The 15,440-nt window shown below is 42.3% G+C and overlaps 1 protein-coding gene across 3 annotated transcripts in view; it reads left to right on the forward strand.

Moving 5' to 3' along the window:
- SORCS2 (sortilin related VPS10 domain containing receptor 2) overlaps positions 1-15,440 on the forward strand; it is an 803,333-nt gene that overhangs the window by 193,461 nt on the left and 594,432 nt on the right. The window contains exon 1 of one of the 3 annotated variants that reach the window (XM_065597099.1): positions 1,707-1,842. The exons of the other annotated variants lie outside the window; for them this stretch is intronic. The gene's annotated coding sequence lies outside the window, so the exon portion shown is untranslated. Of the gene's footprint in view, positions 1-1,706; positions 1,843-15,440 lie in introns of those variants that run through there. 3 annotated transcript variants of the gene reach the window in all.

The following is a 15,440-nucleotide window of genomic DNA, read 5'->3' on the forward strand; positions in this document are numbered from 1 at the left end:
CTTAGTAGAATGAATAATTGTTCTCCACCCCACACCCACCTCTGCTGCCCATTTCAGCAACTCACTGCAGGGTGAGACCCAGCATAAGCCATCCCCAGAACAGAAGGACTGGTCTGTCAAAGATAATATCAGTTGTTTGTTTCCCATTTGGTATCCTTGGCACATGGATGGACTGTAATAACAGTATAGCAGTTGAGCACTGTTATTATAATCACATTGGAGAGCCTGCTGCTTATGAATAACATTTTTATAATGGGAGAAGGACTGGGGGCGAAACCATGCAAAATAACTTGTGTACCAGCATCCAGAACAAAAGGCTAGTGTTTCCTAAACCGATATTTTAATTCGAAAGACCTGGGGAGAGGGCTGCCACCAACAGCTGTGGTGATATGTAAAAACTGACCATCATGCTGTTGTAATAACAACCCCAAAACCCTTAAGTTGAATGCTAATTAATAGAGTTCTTGCTTTAATTTTAGGAATGTAATGTTGTTTCATAAACCCTTCCAGGTGCCCAGGGTGGCTTTCTACTGCAAATGTAATAGTCCAATCACAGGCATAATAATCCTTTATTATTCTAGCATCAATAAAGGATTGAGTGTATGAATTGAGTGGATGTGCAGCAGAGAAGAAAGCTACTGAAGTCAGGGTTGGTCCTTTGCTATCCAATAACCAGAGATTGTGTAAATATTTATCTTTGTGTCTGTGAAAGGAAATAACAGGAATAATCCTAACTGTGAAGTAGCCTCCCTGTACATTTCCCTATGTGTAAGTAATGTACCTTTACATTACATTACATTTGTCTATGTCTTGTAACAATATTTCTGTTAGTTTCTCTATATTACACACAATCTTTAAGGCTTCTTTCAAGCTGTTCCATTAAATATTTGAGGAAGGGGAGCATTACCTTATGGAAATGCTAATGATCTAGGGCAAGATTCTGATCTGTTTCACTTGTGTAAATCTGGAGTATTTCAAGTCAGTTGAATTATTCGAGATTTATGCTGGTGTAATTGATATCAGCACATGGTCCTTAATCCTGAGTGGTGTAGCTGAAATCATAGTCTGCATCCCTAATTTCCTATTTGATTGATGTGCATAGCTCCCTCTATCCTTAATGGATGTTGCACACATATTAGAAGAGTAGACCCTATTAGGAATTGTCTACGAAGTGAAATGAAAATGATAAAGACCGAGTCTTGGGTGAGGTATTGTATTTATTCTATGGGATTTTAAAGGATATTATAGTGTTTAAATTATCTGGTGCATTAGCAAATGGGTTAGATCGGCTTTGGTTGATTGACAGTAGTGGGTACATTTTAGAAAATTATTATCTACACTGGGATTTTAATTTTGCTGCAAATTATATTATTTTTGGACAGGTAAATTGCTATTGCTCCCAGAGGATGAAAATAGCGTGTCACTTATTACTTGACTTTTAGTAATAATTAAAATGCATTGGTGTATTATGCTCAGGTAGTGCTAGTAATGAAGCAGGGCCCGTTTGCTTATGTGGGTGAGTTCTGAGTCCGTGAGGAATCTGAGGCGTTTTTTTAGTAAAATAAATTGGGTACCCTATGCTTCACGTCCCAAATCATTCTTCACAGTTTGCATAGTTTTGACACCTGTAAGACATCCAAGTAATCTGCCCCAGAGACAGGGCTACAGAGCCTTTCACTTAAATTGAGGGTGGGCCCACTCCAACTCAGAATTAAGATGAAGAAGAACAGATGAGCAGAATTTTACCATTCCCACATCTTATGTTATATTTGGCTACAAAAGAAGATTCTGTTTTCCAGTGCTGCTACTCCTGTAACTTTTATTCAAGGCCATTGATATCAGGTAAGGGTGTGGTTTAAGAAGTAAGTACTTTGTTAAAAGAAAACTTCTTGTCATCTGAGATGATCAAAGACCACAGTCCAGATCTTCCAGGCTTTGTGAAATGGCTGATGGGAAGGAACGAAGGTATAAAAAATAAAAAGATGTTATCATTCTTGCTTGCTTTCCAAGGCTTTTTACCAGTGATTCCATTTGGAAGGAACTATTTCTTTCCATAGCAGAAAGAAGTCATGAGAAAAATAAAGTAACATTTATGTCAGCTGATGGGAATCAAATCGAGTGCAATGGAGTGGGTGATCTTTATTGAGGACTAGGTGGCAATGATACATATCACCCTCTCAGCAGAACTTGGCAATTGTAAAGATTGTTTCCTTCCTAAATGTAACAGGTGAAGGTTGTCATGCTAGATGGATGGAATGAATGTGAGAGGACTTTGAGGATTCTTTTAGGCATGTAATTGAAGGGAATCAAGAGAGAGCCTGTTAATCTTTGAGGTACAGCAATGAAAATTTTATCATCTGTCTGTGAGCTTGTAGCTTGATCCAGAGAAAGAAACAGACTAACTATTGATACTTTGAGACTAGAGCAACTTGTTTCTGAACAGTTTGTATGTGTGGTAAACTACTAGTTTACTGCTTGCCTTTGCTTAATTGAAAGCTACAGGAGGTTAATAAACCACTGAAATGTTTTAACAATCGGGCTTGGCTGAAGTACAAAATCAGGATTTGAAATAGCATTAAGGTCTTGATATAAATCCACAAAAGCAAGGAACTGCAGAGCTAAGGCTCTCAATTCATCATTGACATATCATGTTGTCCCCAGCCATTCCTACACACATGGTAAAAATTAAAGTGGCTTTGCAACCTAACTATAGCATTTGTTATTGAGATCCCTGTAATGTCCAGGCACAGGGGGATGAATTAAGAATAGATTTATAGTTTGGTTTGGAATTTTCTTGCTTCTGTTAGCATCAGGGGTCTTGCAGCAACTATCTCAATACAAAAAACTTGAGTTTAATTTCCTTTCCTTAAAGATTATCTACTTAGGTCCCAATCCTACAATTTACAATGTGGGGTAGATATCAGTTGGCATACCAGTCCACTTGCAAATTGCAAATTGTAGTACTGGAGCCTGAGACGGCAATTTCTTTGGGGGCAGGGACCATTCTTGTTTTATGTCCATACCATGCTCTGATTCTTGATTAGGGTCTCTAGCTGATACTACAATACCAATATAAGTGCTTATAGGACAATAGTATTATCATAAAATTTGATGCCAGCCATATTTTAGTCTGGAGTATCTTTCTCCAAATCAGTACTGTGTACTATTCAGGGACACAAGCACTCCATGTATTTTAATATTTTTGTACCTATTAAAATAGTGTAATGAAAAGTAAACGTTTCCTGTCTATCTTTTCTAACAAACTGGAGCGTCCTGGCTAAGGTGCACTGTCTATAGTGAAGCCAGTTCCAGACTGCACTAAAGGCATAGAACCAGAAAAAGAGAATTAAATGCTGTACACACAATGACGTAGTAAGCAACAAGCTTGGTATGCAGCAAATACAAGTGTTCCTCATGGTGCTGAAGCATACAAAAATGTTGAATCAGCTACTGTTTCTGCTTAAATATTTTCTTGAGTTTCCAACTTAAATATTTTCTTGCTTCAGAACACCAGAACTCACTCGCAAGATCTGCCTATTCTTATTGCTCAAATTAAGGTCTTGATCTTAGAATCTAATCTGTGCAGGCAGACCCTTATGCCTGTGTGTTGAATCCTGTTAAAGTCAATGGGGCTCCAGTGGGTGTGGAGGTCTGCTCCTGCAGTTCGTATTGGAGCCAAAGTCATGACTTTGGTCTAGAGTTAACTGGATGAGAAACTGGATGGGCTACCATCCCCTTTTTCCATAGAGGAAAACTGAGGCATGGCAAGCGTAGTTTCAGGTGTTACATCGGCTTCTTTTGTCTACCTCCTTCCCTCCTGCACCAATTGGTGTTTGATATGTTGCAGTCCTATCTCCTAATTAAATAAAAAGTTTCTCTCCAGTCTTACTAGACGATAGACCGCCCTCCCCCCACTACACAATAGAATCTGTGATTATGGCCTGAACCTCCAAACACTTATGCATATATTTAACTTTGCATGTGTATTACCCATTCACATGTAATAGCTTTTCCATGTCCTGCCCTGCTGGTAGGGTCGCCCATGGCGGTAAGGTCAAAGGTGAGGTTTCAGACAAAGTGCAGCCCAACACAACACAATCCAGGATAAGACTTCAATGGCAGAAGAGGTGGATGAAGCAGGATCACCTCTCAACAGCTGCGAAGATGGACAAAGGCTGCAACGGTCTATCCCCAGTCATCTTGGACCTCCTTGCTACTGGACACAGGCACCACAGGCACTGGACCACAGACACCACCAAGATTTGTGTGGCTGCTGATGCGTGACAGTTCCCCCACATTAAACTACTCACGCACAGGCTTCTCTCACAGGGAGAACTTTTTCCCCACCTCCACCCATAAAAGTGGATGAGTGGCGATGGACAAGTGGTAACAGGGACCGGTGAAGTGATCACCAGGAGTCCCTAGTCACAGACCCACACACAAGCAGTAACCGCAAGATGGTTGTCATGTGCCCTTGGACTGGGATAGGGAGGCATTTTTGGCAGCAGCGGTCATGACTGAGCAGGCCTTTTTAGGAACCTCTCCGCTCACTCCATACAGGGAAGGGGCTAGAAAAGGCGCCCCAAACATAGGCTAACCCACCATACCCGACTGGATAACCACGTCCAGAGGGATCGCTCCCAATGCGGTCAAAAAGCGAAAATTTTTCTTGCAACTTGGAATGTCCGTACCCAACTCTCCTCTATGGTTGTGAGACTTGGGTGATCTACAGAAAGCACCTGAAAAACCTAGAATGTCAGCACCAGCATTTTCTTCGTAAGATCCTCAACATAAAGTAGGAGGATCACTGCATTAATGCCAGTGTCCTCACAGAGGCCAACATCATCAGTATTGAGGCCCAGATTATCCAGCACCAGATGAGGTGGAGCGGGCACTGTGTGCGCATGCCTGATGTACACTTACCCAAACAACTGCTGTATGCCCAACTCACCAAAGGAGAAAGGAAACGGGGAGGCCAAAAGAAACGCATTAAAGACGATAAATATCAAGAGATGTGGCATCGACACCACACACTGGGAGATAGCAGCCCAGGATAGGGATAACTGGCAAAGACTTGTCAGAGAGGAAACATCCATTTTTGAGGGAAATTGCCTTGCCCTGGTCTCAGAAAAATGCCAGAAAAGAAAAGACAGACAACTGCAATCATGGCCCAACTCTGACTTCCAACACCATCTGCAACATCTGCCAATGAGACTGTGGCTCAAGTATCGGACCCATAAAAAATAAACACCTGTGAAAGAGATCATCCTCGACGACGACACATAATAGCATTGACCTCAGTGGGACTGTCTGGGTGCATAAAGTTATTTAGGATCAGGGACTGCCCGTCTCTCCAAGAAAAAACATGAATCTGACTATAAAAAAAAAAAGCGCTGACAAATGAACACAAAAATTATCATATTGCATCAGACCAATGGTCCAGCTAGTGCAGTCACTGTCAGTAGCATTAGTCAGTACCTACTGCTTCAAAGGCAGGTGCAAGAAACCCTATAGTGGTCAGCTATGGGTTACTATCAAAAGCATATCATAAATGCTAATGATACTGAGCTCCACCATCAGCTAACTGGAAAAAAAATTTCTGCAAAGGATTACAGTACTGGTAACAAGAGCATGTACATTGTGTTGATGGCCCTTTAGCGTCTATATTTTTGAATTTGCAGCCTTAGTTGTACACCATGAAGTTTCTATTTCTCATGTATTTTCCTTATTTGGTTAAAACAAACAAACAAAAATCTCTTGAGCTCAGTAACACCAGTGCTTGCCTGTTTCCAGGTGCATGCTTTAAAAAAAAAATTGAGCTTCCCCCTCCCCCCCCCTTGCATTCTTCTTCATCCCTTGTGCCTGTGTCTCACTGACCTCTTCTCCGTCACTTCAAACCATCATTCTCATCTCCAGTGCCTGCTGTTTGGAACAGTCATGTGGTATCCCTCTAATTCATCAATTTACCTTATTGACTCTCCATTGCCCATTGGATTTAATCTGAAAACATATCTTTCCTCCCTTGTTTATATCTCTTAATTTCTCCCTCCCACAGTTATTCATTATTTCAGTCATTAACTGTATTTCACTCTGTAAGAAAGTTGGGGATACTGTTTTTTTGAGAGACTCTATACAGGATGAAGTTGTATAATATTTTCTTGATTATGTTAATTCTACCTGGTGCTTATCTCTCTGCAACAATGAGATTAGTTTGCTGGAAATGTTCCGTATCACCACACATCTCTGTGTTGCAAAACTGCATCATCAGGTTGTCTTATCTATGCTGATTACATGAATGAGTTTGGGTAGTGGGGAGGGACAGTATGATTATTTTGCTACCATTGCCTATTAAAGTGAATGAGAATTTTTTTATTAGAAACATAAAGAAACATTATGCTGCCACCCACGATTGCTGTTGTAGCAAGTGGTGAGGGGAAAAGACATGAGAGGAAAATGCTTTGACAGGGAAGTACTTCTATGTTTTCTGGAGATGAAACTTTTACACAGTGAGCACGATTCTGATGTCGTCACAGTAATTCCATTCACTTCAATGGAATTAGTCTTGATTTACCCCGATGGATGAGCAGAGTTAGTCCCAGCAGGCCTGATGCCTCTTCTCTGCCTTTCACTTGATTTAACTATTTACCCCAATACAAAGTGTGTATGAAAACTATCATTCTGATCGGATGAAGCATTTTGTATCCCCTTTGCACAGACGTAAATGACCATCCATGGGACACAGGGTAGAATCCAGACTACATGTGTGGGATAGACTAAGGCCAGATCTACACTACAAACTTTTGCTGACATTGGTACATCAGTCAGGGTGTGATCTCTGATCAACCTAGCTGTGCCAGCAAAAGCCCCTAGTGTAGATGCAGTTATACTGGCAAAACTACGCTTTTACCAGTATAGTTTATTCTACTCCTTACCACTGCCCCACTTGCAGTGAACTGATACTGGCAAAAGTACAATTTTGCTGTTATAAGCTGCTTCCATCTAGGAGCTCTTTCGTAGTATAGAATAGCTATACTGGCAAAGCCTTCCAAGTGTCGAGCTGGCCTAAGAGAGTTCAGGGAGGGAGACAAGTCCTACATAACTTTGTTCCAGTGTCAGTTAACATTCTAGCCTGTCCTCCTCACTTCTGTGTACAAGAGCGTTGCTTTACTAACATGCAAAATGGCTTTGTGTCGAGGAATAGCATTGTCATGTTGGGAAAACTGCATTTTCTGGCACAGACGAGCTGTGGTTTGTGCTCCCAAGGAATGATGCTTTCCTTTGCTAGGTATTTCACAAATGAATTCCTTAGTCTGAATTTGATGCCACAGTGTGTGGATCAATGCTATTCCTCCGTGGTGAGGTGTACAGAATCCCAAACATACTCAGCAGTCTGTTGTTATAAGGCAACATAGGCAAAGCCAAGAAGCCTGCAACTACCACTTTCATTAACAGTAATTATCCTTGAGCAGTCGTGATAGGAGCAGAACCCTGAATGGTAATTAGCTCCAATTGTTATGCAATGCATTTTCAGGTTCCTGTACTGTTTTTTCTCCCTGTTTAAGAATAGACTGAGGGGATGGCAATAAATTCTGGTTCCTCATTGTTAGAGGGCAGAGCACTGAAATAAGAGTGACTATACAAAGCCTTTTTCTGCCTTTTTTGGGTTTAGAGCTGGTTGTTTACTGCTCAGTCCAAATTAGGATGTTTTTTAACATGTCAAAATGGTCTCTGTTGCGATCAGAAATCCTCCTACCTTTACATGCTTCAGCCTCTCCACAGCAATGATAACATTTCCCTATCCCTTTTCTCAGCAGCTGTATTGTGCTGTTTAGTTATATGTTGTAGTAAATTAAAGTGACAGTTACCGCAGACATGCCTCAATTCAGATTTGTTGTATTTGTTGACGTATGTGTGCGTGTCACTGATGAATAGAATTACCAGACTGGTGCTGTTGCAAATATTCCCAACCATTGAGAATGTTTAGCTTTTTCTATCTATCAACTAATATCCATTCTCAGTAGAAGTTGAATCATATGCCTATATGAAAGGATTTTAAATATTCTGAATATATCTTTAATGTACACTGTGATAGGTATGTCAATATCCTGGACGAACCTTATTGAATTAAATTTCAGTATCTTAGGAGTATTAAAAACATATTAAACATGCAACTGTGTATTACTGTGGGATTGTAGGGAGGAGCCATGACTAATATAAAGCCCGGGAAGTGCTATGAGCTTCAGAGGACTCTTTGAAACAATTTGCTAGTCAAGCAAAGTTAAGGGGGACTCCTAAGAAGTATGTGGGAGGAGGGAAAAGCAACCTCTTACCTCCAGACCCAAGGTTTTGAATCTGTACCCTGTGGAGAAACCCATTGTTTGCTGATTGCCTGTTACACGAGGATAAGATCAGAGGCCCAAATTGGATAAGAGTGACTCTCAGATTCATGGGGGTGGTTCTGAGTGACTTGGTACCAGGCCTATTGATTGAAACTATAGTGAAGAACAGAATTATCAGATACGTAGATAAACACAATTTGTTGGCTTTAGAAAAGGGAAACCACGCTGCCCCAATCTATTAGAATTCTTTGAGTGTGAGCAAGCACATGGACCGGAGTAGATATAGCGTACTTGGACTTTCAGAAAGCCTTTAACAAAGGCTCTAAATCAAAGTAAGCAGTCATGGGATAAGAAGGAAGGCAATAACACTGTTTATGTCTCTGAGGAGGAAGCAAAACAGGCCCGCTTAGACAGTCTGTCTTGCTGGGGAATTCACAGGATAGGCAAGGTACTGTGCAGCCTGAAATAACCTGGTCAGGAGGGAGAGAGACGTGCAACTCTGCCCAAGAGAGGGGGACTGCTGGGGAGCCAGAAGCTTGAAAGTGTGTGCCCTTGCTGGACCACCACGGTGAGAGGAAAATAGAGGTGCAGTTGCCCTGAACTGTGACATACCCTTTATGGAAGTTCCTTAGATATTATACACTCACATCAACATTAGTTAATTGACCCTCTCAACACTGTTGAGGTAGGTAAATATCTCAGTTTTTATTGTGGTGGTGGGAGGTAAATTGAAGCAGAGAGGTTAAATGACTTGCCCAAGGCAACAGAGGGGGAGTCTGTGTCACAACTAGGATTAAAACTTTGTGCTCTTGGCTCCCAATCCTGGGCTCAGGTCACTAAGACATTCCGTCTCTCTGTGAGTGCAGTCCGCGGGAATTGCTGAAGGGAGCTTTGGGTGAGAATACAGAACAAGGAAAGGGGAAAATGTGGACACAAGAACAGAATCCTACTAATCTCTAATTGTGCATTAAAACAGGATGGCTCAGTGCTGCTATCTCTCCCCCCCCCCCCCCCCCACACACACACTCTTTGTGAAACCTATGAAAGTTACTTGGTAACTTTTATTTCTTTGAAAGTATGTCTTCTCCACTTAATGACAGTGTGTAGAATACCGACACTGCACACCTAGTTAGCATGGGTATAAATCGCAGTGTTCGTGGTTAGGCACAACTTAGGTGAGTGGAGGGGAGTGCCCTACATGACTGTATCCCCTGGGTAAATAACTTACATGACTCTATACATGCCCAAGCAGAGCCTCCCCATTCTGCACTGCTGTTTTTAGCAGTGTAGTGTCCTGCAGCGGGAGCCTTTCACTGCAGTGGGTAGACACAGGGTGCCTTTCACTGCAGCTACATGTGTAGTGCCTGTACTCTACATGTTGCCAAAAGTGTAGGCATAGCCTTAAAGAATGCCAGGTAGATTAAGAATGGAAAATATTCAGAAATGCAAGTAGTCAGACTGTAGCCTGTAATGCTAGGATAAGGAATAGCAGTGAAGGATTTTGGAAGGGAGGGGAGTGGTACTTTTTATACCATATGGTATTCTAGGTTCTTTGTAGGAAAGTTGCCCTGGGGTGAGCTCGCAGTAATCCAGATTTTAGTAACATAGATCTGGAGAGGGGTATTATTGTATGCCCTACTTCAAGATATTAATATACACATAGTGGATTTGTGGGATGCATTTTTTTCTCTTCATATTTTTTGTTCAAGTTCTACGTTTCTCTGTATGAAAATATTCTCATGTCATATATGGTGGATAAATGAGGATTTGGGGCCTGATTTTCTGAGTTGCTGAGCAACTTCTGTGAGATTACTTAAGTGAGAGTTGAGAATACTCTGCACCTTCATGCAGGATGCTGGGCACCTCGTGGGATTGGGCCCTTGATGTACAGAAATCTTTTGATGTTGCTAAAGCACGTTATCCAAGATTGCCATCGATAGTCCAGTACACCTAATAGTTATTCACTTCATTCTAAATTGTGTTTGGGGATTAATGGTAGAAATCTCTGTATTTATAAAACAAGTGAGAGTTTCGCAGACCCATGCTTACAGCTGAGGTGGTATGATATAGAATATCCTTTGCACATCAGTTATGCACCATTGACAGTGATTACCCTTTGTGGGAAAAATAGAGCAGTATTGTAGCAGAACTATGGGATGAGCAAACAATGAATGCCGTGTACTGCTGTGGTATTGTTTAACCTCTGTGCATTGCATGGATGGGAGTAGGGATTATTACCTAATTGAAGCTAAAGCACTGGGCTGGGAGTCAGGAGATCTGGGTTCTGGTTTTGCCACTCACTTGTTCTGAGACTGAGGCGAGTCATTTAACTCAGTGGTTCTCAACCAGGGCCCCTGGAGGGTCCACAAGCAGGTTTCAGGGGGTCTGCCAAAATAAACCAGAGAGCAGGGCCAACATTAGACTTGCTGGGACCCTGGGCAGAAAGCCCAAGCCCAAGCCCCACCACTCATGGCTGAAGCCAAAGCCCGAGCAACTTAACTTTGCATCAAGTATCAGAGGGGTAGCTGTGTTAGTCTGGATCTGTAAAAAGCGACGAAGAGTCCTGTGGTACCTTATAGACTATCAGACGTTTTGGAGCATAAGCTTTCATGGGTGAATACCCACTTCGTCAGACGTATTCACCCACGAAAGCTTATGCTTCAATACGTCTGTTAGTCTATAAGGTGCCACAGAACTCTTCGTCGCTTTTAACTTTGCATGGGGCCTTGGGCAATTGACTTGCTTGCTACCCCCTAATACCAGCCCTGGCTTTTAATCTACTGGATATGCAGAAAAACAGTCGTGGCACAGATGGACCATGTTGTTTTTATAGCATATGGGGCAGGGGGCAGCTCAGAAAGAAAGAGGTTGAAAACCCCTGATTTAACTTGCCTCTACCTAGGCTTTCCCCAGTATAAAATGGAGGTCATATTTGCCTATTTTACAGGGGTCATGAGTGGCATAATTAATGTTTACACTTCTGTGACACTTTCCCTCTGAAGATCTTAAAGCACATGAAATGTATTGCTAGAGAATCATGCAGTGACTGAGGCAGTTGCAGCTCTGGCCCCCTGCTTCCTGGTAAAGAGAAGAGTGTTGTAATAAGGTATACTAGAGCCAGGTGAAATGTGAAGGAATGCATGGAAGGGTGTGGAGATGTATTGTCTTGATGGCAGTTTTCTGAGCCTTTAAAATGACAATCTACTTCATGAATAACTGAATCCTTCTAAGAAATTTCCTTCTCCATTTTTTTAATCCTCCTTCAGCATCTGTTCACATGCAGACTGGATTGGATTCCCCATCTTTAAAAAACAAACAAAATACGCTTCCAACATTAACTGTACACACTCCCATGGGTTTTTTCCTCTGTATTTTTTTTTATAGCCTCAAATCCCAAATGATGTGCAGATTTTTCACATACTGCTGTTGTCCCCAAGGTTCAGGCACACACTAGCCAGTCCTGCAGAGGAACAGGAGCAAAAATGTTCCAAGTGTCTAAGGTTTGGCTTCTAAATCCATATGTAGGTTCACAAATAGGAATGGTCCTGGTTTTCCAGATAAGTGACTGATAACTGCCAGGGCTGGCTCCAGCTTTTTTGCCACCCCAAGTGGCAAAGGGGAAAAAAAAAAAGCCGCGATTGGCGGCAGCTCAACCGCGCCACTTCATTCTTCGGCGGCAATTCGGCGGCGGGTCCTTCGCTCCGACAGGGACGTGCCTCCCCGTCCCATTGGCCGCCCCAAGCACCTGCTTCGTTCGCTGGTGCCTGGAGCCGGCCCTGGTGGGAGCAGGGCCGACGAGGGGGTGGGAGAAAGCCGGTACAAATTACTGGGGCCCGGCGGTCCGGAAGGGGGCCCAGCTTCCCCCCGTCTTGTCGGCCCTGTTTAGCCGGTCTGCCCTTTTTCACCGGGGCCCGAACCCGCTCTCAACGGCCCTGGGTGGGAGCACAGGTTGTTCATCACATTTCCTAAATAAAATCAGCTTGATTTTAGGACTATGGATTTAGTAGCCATTAGACTCATATATTTGAAAACTTGTGCCAGAATTCCCAAGCAAATTATTTATATTCATAACTAATCTTGAAGAAATCGTATGAAACCACAGATGGATAGCAGAAAGAGGGGAATGATTTGTGTGCGGAAAGAGCTCCTGTTTACAAACATCTTAATCTCAATTACTGAGAACAGAAGACTTGCTTAGGCCACATTTAAATGAAAGGCATGATCAATAAATTGCCCATTGACAATGTGCGATTAAAATGTGTTGTCCTGTCAGAGGTGGCCCATAACATCTTACCAGTTATATCTAAGGTAAAATGGTAAACCTGTCCAAGTATCTACATTATTCCCTTGTGTTCCCCAATGCTTTCTATAGCAAATATCTTGAATATTGCAAATATCCAGGTTATCTAAGAGGAAATAATTATTCAGTTACCTAAGGCAATTGGTGAGTTTTTAAGGGCTGTCACTGTATGCAAACCTACATATTTGTTTCCCCTTCAAAGCTATAATTTCTGATTCACTTCTTTACAACCTGTGTCTGGGCTGTCTTGTTTCTTTTGTGTGACCTTATTACTCAATAACATCTATCAAGGAACCGTGTCCTGATATATATGCCACCTGTGCTTTGGACTATTAGAAATGGATAGTTCAAAATGTGCCTCTTGATTTCAAAATGCTTTCCATTTTGGTCTTGTAACACAAACCTTTTTCATTAATCCTTTTAACCACTTCAGAGGGAATGTTTCTCTCATGAGTCGCTATGGCTTTCTAGGTTAAATTACACACCCGTGTTGCTGTTTGACTTCACACAGGCATGTGATGCAACAAATTATGAAGATGTGTTATGAATAATCACAGCCAGTACAATCTGGAGAGGCTGCAGGATTTCAGATTATAATATGGAAGAAATGAGAGAGGAAGAGGATAATTTTATTAAGAAAATTTTATAAAGTCTTAATGAGTATCCCATCAAATTGGCTTAAATTTCTATAGTAAAAGATAAGGGACCATATTTACTTGGGGCTGATGCCCGTTTAAACCCTGGCAGATTATCAATACTGTATATATGCCTACAGACCTCAACCAGATTGGGTCCTGATTGTGCTACACATGTATAAACAAATAGCATACTACCATCCATGTCACAGATCCTAGTGAGCGCCTTGTTCTAGCCACCCACTAGGACTGCTGTGAGGAGAAGCCAGACTTACTCTGGGTTCCTGGAGTGTGGTAGGCTTCTAGAGCCTCAACATTTTGCAGCACTGGTTTCTCCCTTGGCATCTCTGGCACAGTTTCCTATGCACTGACTTTCAGTCTGCCACCACTTCTTGGAAACAGGGCTCCTCGTCCCCTATGCTTGAGGCCTCCAGGACCAGTGCTGACCCTCTGAGATACTCCAGTTATTTAAAGACACCCCTTTCCAGAACTTCTCCCCAAAGGTGTGAAGCTTCTGGTTACAGTTTAACTCCCTCAGGGGCACACAGTAGTTGTAAAGCAGTCAACATATGCACTTTGCACAGTCTAATGTCTTTGCTCTTCTATACTTAATCATGTAAAGCGCTGGAAAGTACAGATCATACAAAATAAACACTGAACACATGTCCCTGTCTCAGTATCCATTCCAGGGTATACATTGGGATAGTGTTGTCCAGAGTCCTTGGAGCCATCTGGGCTCAGAAAAGTGGGCAGGTTCCCCTTGCCCCATGAGGCTGCTACGTGCTGGGTGATCTCTCTCCCAGAGCCCCTCATTCCAGCTTCTCTGTTTTTATTTTTTTAAACCCTTCCTGGTCACCTGGCCTCTTTTGTTTTTTCTTCTAGCGACTTCACACTGCTCCTACCTTCCCCTCTTCCTTCAGAGGAATCAGCTAAACTGGTTCTTTGAAGGATGCAGCTATGGATTTTATTTATTTAGTTATTTATTTATAGCATAAACTTTTGTGAGGTTTAAGTATTGTCGTTAACATTAAGTATTCCTATTGTTCCTTTCTGGGGTGTACGTCCTACACATCATATCAGCAGTGGTGTAGCCACATACATATATAGGCACAGATGATACAGTAGTTTTTCATAATGCTTCCTCACAATATCAATTACAATTTGTAAATTGTACCGATATAGCCCCAGTCATCACACTCTGCTTCTAAGAGTTTACAGTCTAAAAGCCAAGATTACCAGGTGGGTGAAATAAACAAGTGGGGAGGGGGAGATGGGGTTGGTAGCAATAATAATGTCATCAATGGCAATAATCACAACTTGCCTGTCAACCCATTAGCAGAGAGCCTCAGTGGCAGAAGCCCACTAGGGGTTGGCTAAGTAAAGCAGCAAGAGGAAAGTAAAGGACTCTTGCAACAGCACTTTTTACCCTCCCCAAAATATAAGCTGGCCAGCAACACAGCATTGTCTGAGAAAACGGGGGCCTATGCTGATTTACCACAATCTGTCATCAGCCTCTGCCAATGGTTTCTAGCATAAACCAAACATGCCCATTTACCCCTTTTTGCAGAAAACCTGAAGGAATGTAGTTTTGGCGACACTACCTGTCCTCCCTCATGGTCAGTCAGCTTTGGGGTGCAAAGGGGCTTCCTGGCTTAGGGAAATGTGATTTACATTATCCTTATCCAGCATTTGTGGCCTTGGCCCACGGACTGGGTAAACTGCATTTTGCTGTCTATGACAATGGATCTCTTAGTATGCATGCTTGGTTATACATGGGGGGAAAACAACATGCAGGCAGGATTAGAGCATTGCATTTCTCACTCTTTCAGTACCGACTAGAAAGTGCTCAGCCAAATATGAGAACTAAGTATTTTTGATTTGGAGGGAAAAAACCCAAAATGACGAAAGCCTTCATTCAGATAAAACTCCCACTGAAGGACAGCCTTGCCTGAATAAGGGCTATGGGGTTTGGCCTGAAGTAGCTCTAAAAATGTGTGGTGGTGGTTGTGTATGTACAATCTCCACTTAAACACGTCCTGCGGATAGTGTTCAGACTCAGGGCATATACATGCCACTGCCATGGATCGGAATAACCCTGCAGGATCCGTCACAGTCTATTGTATCAAGAGGTGGTGTTTTGAATAGCCTTCCTAGTTACAGGTCTGC

Source organism: Chrysemys picta, chromosome 5 (genome assembly GCF_011386835.1).
Source record: "Chrysemys picta bellii isolate R12L10 chromosome 5, ASM1138683v2, whole genome shotgun sequence".
Classification (NCBI taxonomy): domain Eukaryota; kingdom Metazoa; phylum Chordata; order Testudines; family Emydidae; genus Chrysemys; species Chrysemys picta.